At 36.4% G+C, this 9,896-nt stretch overlaps 1 long non-coding RNA gene across 1 annotated transcript in view; it reads right to left on the bottom strand.

Moving 5' to 3' along the window:
* LOC131773421 (uncharacterized) overlaps positions 1–9,896 on the bottom strand; it is a 134,632-nt gene that overhangs the window by 99,325 nt on the left and 25,411 nt on the right. The gene's annotated exons all lie outside the window — the stretch shown is intronic.

Here is a 9,896-nt window from a genome sequence, read left to right as displayed (position 1 = left end):
TTCCTTTGCTGCATTAATCTGCTGCTTGTCAAAAAGAATACCAAAATACATAATTATTAGTGTCGATATCCCCAGTTTCTAATTTCCAAGGAGACTTCGAACTAACATCTCCAAGTTAAAAAAGATTGATGGCTTGAAGCTTATAAATTACCCAACTTACAGCTCCCTATTTATAAGCCTCATTCGTGTTCTCTCAACATCTGTAAGGAATTTATTATGTTATAAAGCTAGGGAAAATGACACTGTTTTGTGTTGCTCAAATGGATGACTGTGCAAAAATGTTAAAAGAAACAAACTAGGATTTTAACGTTGTCAATTTTTGATTTTCAACTTTATTGTAAAAGTTTTAGCAGTTGATGGCCGTAGCCTGAAACGTTGAAATTCACTTGTTGTAACAATTAAAAGTTTTATTTCTATGCAACATCTTTGTCCATAAATCTAATAATACACAGAGAAGAGTATCCTGTCTGAATTCCCCTATTAAGATCCATTCGTTTGTTCAACCATCCCTATCGACCCTTTATCCTGCGTACTGATAAATGATAGTTCAAGCGTGGTTACTCACAATCTGTTATATCAGTTCGGATGAGGATGTTAGGTGAACATGAAAAGAAAGATTCACATTCGGTGAGTAAACAAGTGGCTTAATATAGCCTTGGAATATTTGACTACACACATCATTAGCTTAACAAACAAACTGAACTCGTCGCACTCACCCGCTTATGAATCCGGAAAGAACGCCGTGAAAGAGGAAAACAATTTGGAAAAGATTTTAATCCATAAACTATTCATGTGTATATTTGAACCAACCAGTTTGTTTAATTTGATACGTCAATATTTTACATTGAAATCGATAATTATGTAAAAGAATTTGTTAAATCAAACAAACAATCAGCCAAGTATGGCTGATATCTGATGATAATTATACAAATATCGTTTAATACAGAATTTAGGTATTGAATTTATACTAATACTTTCCACATCAGTAAAATCGTTTGGATAATAACATTATAACATTAACAGCTATCACTAACTGTCACTGATACACACGCAGATATTTCCTTGCTATTTACGATTGCAATTTGCTGATCAGTAATCAGCCGGTGCAGAGAGTCAATGTTTATTAAGCCACAGGAGAGTTCTTTATTTATAGGAACGGATGATATTGATAATTACCTTCCAATTTGGCTAGACAGAAAAGATGAGATAAGAAAGGAGGAGCAGTTAATGATCTTAATAACATAGCTTAAGTTACGAAATAACAATTCATCGTAAAATTCTACCCCCCCCCCCTTTTTTTTTGGGAAAGGAATTAGGTTCCAGTACTTTCTCAACACATGGAAAGCGAGTATTAGCGCCTAAATTTACATTTCCCAGAGAAGGATGTGATTTTGGAAAAAGATTATCCAGAACTTAAGAGAAAATTATCAAGGATGGGTTGCATTTCTAAATTTCTGTTTAACCTCGTTCACGCCGATTTTATGCGTAGTATGACCAGCTCTTGAATTACTTATGTTAAACTTTGTTTTAATTCTGTTCTGCTTTTGTCAGACCTTATAATGATCCTAAGGTAGACACCGCGAACTTTTTTTTTTTGCAGTCTTGGACGAGATTCAGTCGCTATCAGGAAGTAGAGAAAGTTAGCATTGCTGAATCGAATGTTCCTCATCAGCTGTCACCAGCCGATCACAGGATGAGAGGCCAGTTATGCATGGAAGTCTTTACCAATAAAAATATACCGTTAGCAAGAGTTGACCTCAAAATTCAAAATAAATCATAAAAGTAAACTTAAAACACATTGATGGACGTCAGCATAAATTTGATTGGTTAAAACTGTATTATTGTAAGCGAAAGCGATTTTCAATGGGAGTTTCAGAAGTAATCCTTGGTAACATCGGAGTTTTGCTACGCCTTGCCCTGCACTACAGCTTCTCAGCAAATTTGATTTTACATGATCACGTGCGTTTTCCAGTCCTGGATGCCAAATGTTTGCTTTGAATATGAGATTCTTGAGGCTCCAGTGATTTTTCGTTGTTCTGATTCGCCGTGATAATAACCTGGCTTTGTTTTTACAACACTTAATCGACATGCACTCCGAAAAGAATAAACAATTCATACGCGGTCCGGTTGTAAATAGGATCTTAGGTACTAAAGAAATTTAATTGTCTTTAGCATGATTATCAAGAATAAGAATTGCGCGAGATAAACTTAATTCAACTTACCAGCTGAGTGATCGCAGAAGTGGCATGTAAATAAAAGTTATAACAAAAATAAAATTAAAACGTGCATCTGTTGCTCAAAAGATTCATTTGTTTATTGAGAAATGCTATGCACTTTTTCTTTCGTTAATCACCTGTACTTTAGTTAAATATGTTAACGTAAACGTACTGTGAAGGTGCCATGCAAATAGATATGCTTTAAATCACAGCGAAACATGTACTTACGTTCTAATCGTTTTTCACAGTTGCCAAGGCCAAGGAATAAGAAAAAAAATACATCAAGAACAGAAAAATAAATATAATGAAAGTAATTAACTGCTAAGAGAGTTGATATTCATTAATCAGTCGGCTAAGACCTCTGCTCTACAAATAATTCTGATATGAAACCATTTTCATGATTATGGCTTTCATTCTTATAATTAGTTTCAAGTAACTAACACCTCAGTCAATTTTACAGTCTACCACAGACGACATTAAATCTTTTCGTAAACTGAGCCACTGAATCAAAATCTGATCCTTATCTACTTATGGTTCACACTGAATATATATTTTCACAAGAGCCTAGTTCAAAACGACTTCAACAAGTTTCCAACCATAAGTTAGGAAGCAAGGCGAATATCAGAATGCCATGTTTATTGATGATCATAATTTCTCATCCATAATAATATCAATAAAACGAAATTGTAGCTTTCATTATTACAAAAGTAAGCGACAGTGACACAAATATGTTACATGACTGTTACTGCAGTAGTGAAAAGACATGTGAAATCCGCCAAATAACTATAAAAAGAAGACATACTTACGATCTATTTGCCCGTTAAGGTAGGGAAATAGGAGAAAGAGATATGTTAGTTAGTGATGCACATTTGTTATTGCCTACATTGTTCTTCAGTTTGGTATCGTTAAGTAAAAGTGTCTTGTTAATGGAACAGCCAGTAGTATGACTACGCATCCTATTACACTAGCCACAACTGTTGGGTATTTCAAATGGTTACCATGTTGGCAGTCAATGGTGAAGTCTGACCAGATAAGAGTCTTTAACATGCTGTCGGCCACCAATAGTAAAAAAGGACATTTTGCCAAAGTATAACTCTTGGCCACAATAAAAAATATTGACTTGGGCGAAAACTATACCAGTTCATTGTAACCTTTTTCTTTTACAAATCTACTCTTTCGCAAAAATGATTATAACTCTGAAGAGAGTCTAACACATGATGACTGATGATGACTGTCGAATAGTACCTGGTTTGTTAGAAATGTATAAATGAATGAGGAAAAGTAAAGAAAAAGCTACTTACGACCTGTTATGTCAATTAGACGTTGGTGAATCCGATGGAAAAGAGGAGAAAATGAATCAACTGAAATTTACTATCAGTTTAAAGCCGTTGTGAGATACTGTGTACTAATTGACTGAGTGGGAGGGCCGGACGGGAAAGTATTTGGCTCGAAGTCATGACCATATCAAACTCATGGGGTACAAATAGTCTTAACATGAATGTAGTGACCACGCCCACTTCAACACCCTACTCAAATCGAGTGTAATTTTCGAATGTTTTAGCATCGTGCGGATTCTCTACGGAAAAAGCGCTCAATGTACCTCTGAAATATTAAACTATAATATTTTGGCTTCCTATTTCGCTAATTTTCTAACTTGAAGGTAAAGTTTTTCCCTCGTCATTTTTACCTTTTCTCCGAGCGGTTGCGTGAAATTAACAAGGCGTTTTTGATTAAAACACGACCGAGCGAAGGGTCTCGGGCGATATCTCTTTTACGCAGGCGCAAATTAAAAATGTACCGCCAGAATCAAAAAGAGGAACAAATTTTTCTTTGTTTTGATGTGTAAAGTGTCGGACAAAAAGCAGATTTACCCTCGTCAAATGGCGTTTCAAAACAGCTGTATCTTCCTCCTTTTGATTTTTTCCTGTTATGTAAAGCGTGAAAGCAGTAGAAGAGGGATCGGGAAACTCAGAAAGCGCTTCGAGAATTAACCTGCCATCGTTTACTTACAAGATAAACAAGTAAGATTTGTGAAGTTCGTTGAAGTATGAAGTCTAAATAAAATCCTTTTTTAACCTTGTTTGCTGGATTTTTCGTAAACTTCCCTGATTAATTTTTCGTTTCAGCTTACTAATCTATACTATTTCAAAGCAATGTAAAGACGAAGACGGAGAACCATGAACAATCGTAAACAAAGTGTTTGAGCAATCGGGTATACGAGGTGTAATAATCAATAGCCGCATATCAGAAGTCTTCAGAAAGAAAGTAACTGTCGTCAGAAAGCTGTCAAGAAAGCTAGTGATTGTGGCGGACGGCAATTAAATGCACTTCTTAGCAAGTTGGAAACGGGCCCTCGGTATCGATTTAATATCATATCGATCATACAGTTTTGTATCTTTATTCCGTGGATTCGCCTTTCTAACGAGGGTGTGTGTTGCATATTCATTGCAAAATCGCTTTGTTTTTTTTCATTTACCTCTTTGGCTTGTCTGCCATTTTGAAATTCGTAACGGAGTGCATGCGCATTACGTGGGGTTAGTGGTTGCGTACACCTGGAACCGAGAAAAACAAATGTTCGTCGCACTGGGGAAAGAGTTTGATATGACGGACCGAGCACAACACAGAGGTCCGAGAGCTATGACCGAAAGCCAAATATTTCCCATCCAGCCCGACCTAACTAAGTCGTTACGCATTTTATCGTATGACTTTTCAGTGTGGAAAATTTCGATTTTTTTTTTTCGTAAATACTACGCGATAGACTGGCGCGCGCGGAATAACCACAAAAGCGATTCTACAATTAATACTTTTCCTTTCTGTTTTCGAGTTAGAACAGGAAACTCACATTTCATCGAAAAACGTGGCATTTGTTTCCATTTGTACTCTCTGCTGTCACTCATTTTTGGCCACAAAAGAGGACAATGTTTTTCATTTAATATTTTTTGCCCAAGTACACTAGGGCCGGGCGGTTTTTCCGGACCGGTAGCCCGTTTCTCGGGGTCCTGGTAACTTAACGGGCCCGTAAAGCTGTTCTGCTTTCCTTCAAGATGGTTTCAATTGCTTTAAAGATTCTACAATAAAACTTTAAGCTAAAGAAACAAAATGGAATACTAAGGTTGCCAGGCTGCTTCTCTCTTCCTAAAATTTTGATTTTAAAGTATTGCCTCGAGCCCGTTAAGTTACCAGGCATTTCGAGAAACGGGCGCCGGCTCACGCAAACCCGTGAAATGGAATCGCGCGAGCAAGCCAGACGGGCCATATGATAAAATCGATTAATGCTAATTAATTTATGTCTTTGAGCATATTTTCAGACATCAAGAGATTATAATATCTTGCAAAGCATTTTGAATTGAACAGAATAAAAGAAAAGGGCTTCGAGAAGGGTTGTTTACTTTTCACTTTTTTTTGCTCAATAACATGATCTAGGTTTGAACTAAAATAATTTCTTACCCGCTAAATCGTCCACAAACCATGATTTTACAGAGGAAAGAGCAACAGAAATAAATTGTTAGCTCAATTTAAGTGTTTCATACAAAATAATAATACTAAGGCAACAAATTGATACTTTTAAATACTTGATATGGCGTAAGATAACAAAATTCTATAAATTATAGAATTTTGTTTTCTTTCACTGTATTGTATAACCTAGTTTATGAGTTGCTTAGAGTTTAAAGGTACCCAAAGGCCAATGATCGCAAAAGGAAAAAGGCAAATACCACTACACAATATAAATAACGCAAAATATAAATTCTAGACAAGATGAATTGTAACTGGATTTTCACATACTAAGCGATCATCTGACTGAAATTTTCTGCGCGAGCAGAATTTAACACTCAAGTTTCAAATTAAAAAAATTCAGTAACGGTTCGAACTGCGCTTTCTTTTACTGATCGCGAGAAGAAACTATGTGTAACGGCTGCCACGCCTTTGCTACCGGATATTGATTTGTTATAAGTTAGTTTCGTGTTCAACGTGTTAAACCGCAGTAGTGACGTTACTGTTTGTCCATTAGGGACGTGATCTCTAAGTTCCACCCAGAACCGCATTTTAGTTAGTTATCTTGCGTTGGGCTAACGATAAGACGTGTTTATCGAAAAGCGCCCTTTTGCCCACCTTATCTCGAAGTTCGTTTTGGTCAAACCTTCACAAGCGGGACTGTTATGTTATGCTTATGTTCCTTCTCTTCGTACTTGTTTAAACATCTAGTCTTTCGGTAGTTTCGCCCAGTTTTTTATACCAGTTTCTTTGCAACTTTGTAACACGTGGCTTACGTTGTTCATGCTTTGTTAGTAAGCCGCTCGTTTTTTCTCACTCGGTTATTAGTTTTGTTAGAATTCGTTTGCAAGCGGTTCTCCTTTATCCTTGAAGATAGTCTTTTCTGAGTTTGTTTTAGAGTTTTAGCTAGTCTTTTGGGATCTTGCTTTTATATCGGAATGATTGGAATGTTGGTCCGTATCTTAGAATTTAGCTTAGCTTCTTCCTTATAATTTCATATTTCAGTTTACGATAAGTACTTGGATACCTCGACTACGCTGATAAAACGATTCAAGTCTTTTCCGAAAAATATATCCTCGCTTCATAGTGCGTCTTCACCAGCGAAACTCATAGTTGTCGTTGAAATTTGCTTCGCTTGTGTCGGCCGCTACACTATGCGTCTTAAGCACCCGAAATTTCAACTCACTGAAAAGAAGATCTAAACTGGTCAGAAAATGTCGCACAAATTTTTTCGCGAAAATTATAGAGACAGTAAACAAACTAGAACAAGTATTACAATTAGTCAATGAAACTCAATTAGAGGTTACGAACAGGCAGAAAGCAAATTTTGCACTACATTTCACTTGTTATTTACATTTAATATCAAAATAGATATTCAACTTGCCTCAAGCAATTCCAATCCTATAGAAAACATTATCTTAACTAATAGCTACTTAGAAGGAATGAAAATGTTACTTACTGTCTAATTTCCCAAATTTGGGTCAATGCACAAGATTTAAAGGAAAATACAGAAAGAAAGAAAAGGAAGTAAGTACACTAGAGTACAAACGCAATTTGATGAATACCTATAATCATTGAATACAATCCCCCAAAATTTTAATCTTCAGATGTTTTGTGAAGTTAATTGCATGATAGCAATCAAAACTTATACTTTTTCGCGTAATGTTTAACACTGTCTGTGCTATTCTGGGAGCAACAAAGTAAACACAATTTGAATTGTTTCTTAATGTAATGTATGGTAAAAACCTTGAAATATTTACTCTTCTCGAAATACAATTACTCGACTCGACTTGTTTGTAGCAATTTTATTTAGTCAGTAACAATCATTACGCTAATAACTATTAAGTGCCGCTCTCAACTTCCCGTCGGGAAAAAGTTTTCTTTCATTTTTTGCCCATGGAAAGGGTTTAGGACACATGTCTCAAAAATAGTTTAGTTGTTCTCCAATTCTCTTTTTTTGGGTCGCTAGAAGCCAAAAATGATTTTTGGCTAGTACACCCGTGTGGACAGCGATCGAAAGTGTAAATTTCACAGATTTTGTCCAGCGCGCAGCGACTGCAATAATATAGCTCACGCAATTCTATCTTGCTACAAGTTACAAGGTGCCTTTAATCAGTTCAATGAGAAAATATGGAAACTTCAGCTGAAATATTTTTCATACAAGCATGATCAGAGGAGATCCTTCGCGTCGACCTTTATTTGCATATCAAAATTTACCAATTTGTACGAAAGAATTCTCAAATTGCAAGCGTTAATCGGGCTAAAAGATTGCCACAGACCCATGGGTATATCTGTAGCTTTCATCCACCAACATCTTAAAGAAAACGCAAATCCACGTGTTTGCTTAATTGCGCTCTTGTGAATGATCGTTTGCATAATTCTGAAACTCGACCAAGATCTCCTGTTGACCGATCAAACTTCGTTTGTTTATCCTCTACGTTGAGGATTTCAGGTTTTTATAACAACTGAATGAAGAATAGATGCCGAGTTGTCCTAAAACGTTGCGTAAACATGATCGGTCGTAACGCTTACGCGCTTGCGTGACTTACAAAGTAGACAAAGGTGATCGGAAGGCGCCTTCGAGATAATTTTCGTTGAAATATCTGGTCATGAACCACGTACAGTGTGGAGAAGATCAAAATTAAAGAATAAGTTTGGTACTCTAGTCATTAGAGACATATCGCGTCGCTTAAAAGGGCCCACAAACAAGTCAAAATACGTTACAGTTTTATTTACCAAAACAACATGCATACACTCGGAAAGAATTTTCGCATTTTCTCCCGAGATTTTGCACACGGAACGCAATGAACTAGCCCTCCTTTCTAAAATCTGTTTCCATCATTAATGATTTTACGGTGTTATGGACCACAACGGTTTTGACCGACTAACTCTACGGTTCTCTGCGACCATCAAAATCAACTGGACAAACCCAGCATGATGTATTGCGTGACGTGATCGTGCAATTTTTCCCTTGTCAGATGACCTACATCGAGGAACCAACATTTGATAATGTAACGAATTAGAATCAAAAGCTATTGAAATGGACTTACGAATTTCAAATTTTTTATTGAGAATCTTATCTTTTAAAATATTTGCTTGATTCATAGAAAGCAAAGATTGTTGCGGCTGCGGGTATTTCAGCCCTGATTTCTATGAGTACAAGCTAAGCTTGTTTTGGTCCGGTCATTTTGGCCTCGAAACGGAAAACAAAACAGATATTTATGTGTTCTAAACATGGGAACAGCTGGAAAACACTGGAAATGTAGTAAAAGTATTTTTGAGTATCCAGAGCACAATGGAAAAAGTGAGGTAGTGTAAGGAGACTGAGTGTTCAACGCCATTTGTCGTAAAAACTACCACCAGCTTGTTATTGAATTGACTAAAATTTATCAAGAAGGCTTTTACTTTCTTTTGTTGCAAAACTCGTGGGTTTTATAACTTTGAAACGACGTACGATAAATCCTGGCAACTAGAATTTGAGTCCATTAGCAAAATATGCCGGCTGGTCTCATGACAGCATTGAAATTTTTAAAAAATGCAAAAATCGAGATAACAATTTGTCATGACAATTTTTCCTTTGATTTTGTTAGGAGAATTCTGGTTTTGTCTACTCGTGCAGATAGCCCAGAGAGGCCCTTACGAATCAATTTTTAGCTAGCATTCGAGAAATTGAAAATATATTACTCGTGTGATCCGACTACAATTATAATTCCGAAAACTTCGAAAACATCTCCAGTTAGTCTGGCTTTCTTTCACGGCCTCACATTTTCCCTTGTGCTCTTTCAAGTACTTTCACCGCATTTCCAATGTTTCCGAAAGTGTTCCGATGTGTAAAACATTTCGATAACTGTTTTATTTTTTCCATATCGGGACCAAAATGACCGGACCAAAACAAACTTAACTTGTACTCGAGGATTTGGCTGGATAGCTGGTAGTACTTCAAATGAATCGATACGACGTTTCGGAATTCCGGGAGAGAAATCAGGGCTGAAATACCCGCGGCCACAACAATGTTTGCTTTTCATGAATCAAGTAAACATTTTAAAAGATAAGATTTTCAGTAAAATGTAAAATTCTTTAGTCCATTTTAATAACCTTCGATTCCAATGCGTTACATTAACTAATTTTGGTTCCGCGATGTTAGTCGTATATCAAGGGAAGAATTGCACGACACGTCACGCAATACAT

The sequence above is a fragment of the Pocillopora verrucosa genome, chromosome 11 (genome assembly GCF_036669915.1).
Source record: "Pocillopora verrucosa isolate sample1 chromosome 11, ASM3666991v2, whole genome shotgun sequence".
In the NCBI taxonomy this organism is placed as follows: domain Eukaryota; kingdom Metazoa; phylum Cnidaria; class Anthozoa; order Scleractinia; family Pocilloporidae; genus Pocillopora; species Pocillopora verrucosa.
The sequence above is the reverse complement of the archived record's forward strand: the minus strand, read 5'-3'. Positions and strand labels throughout refer to the sequence as shown.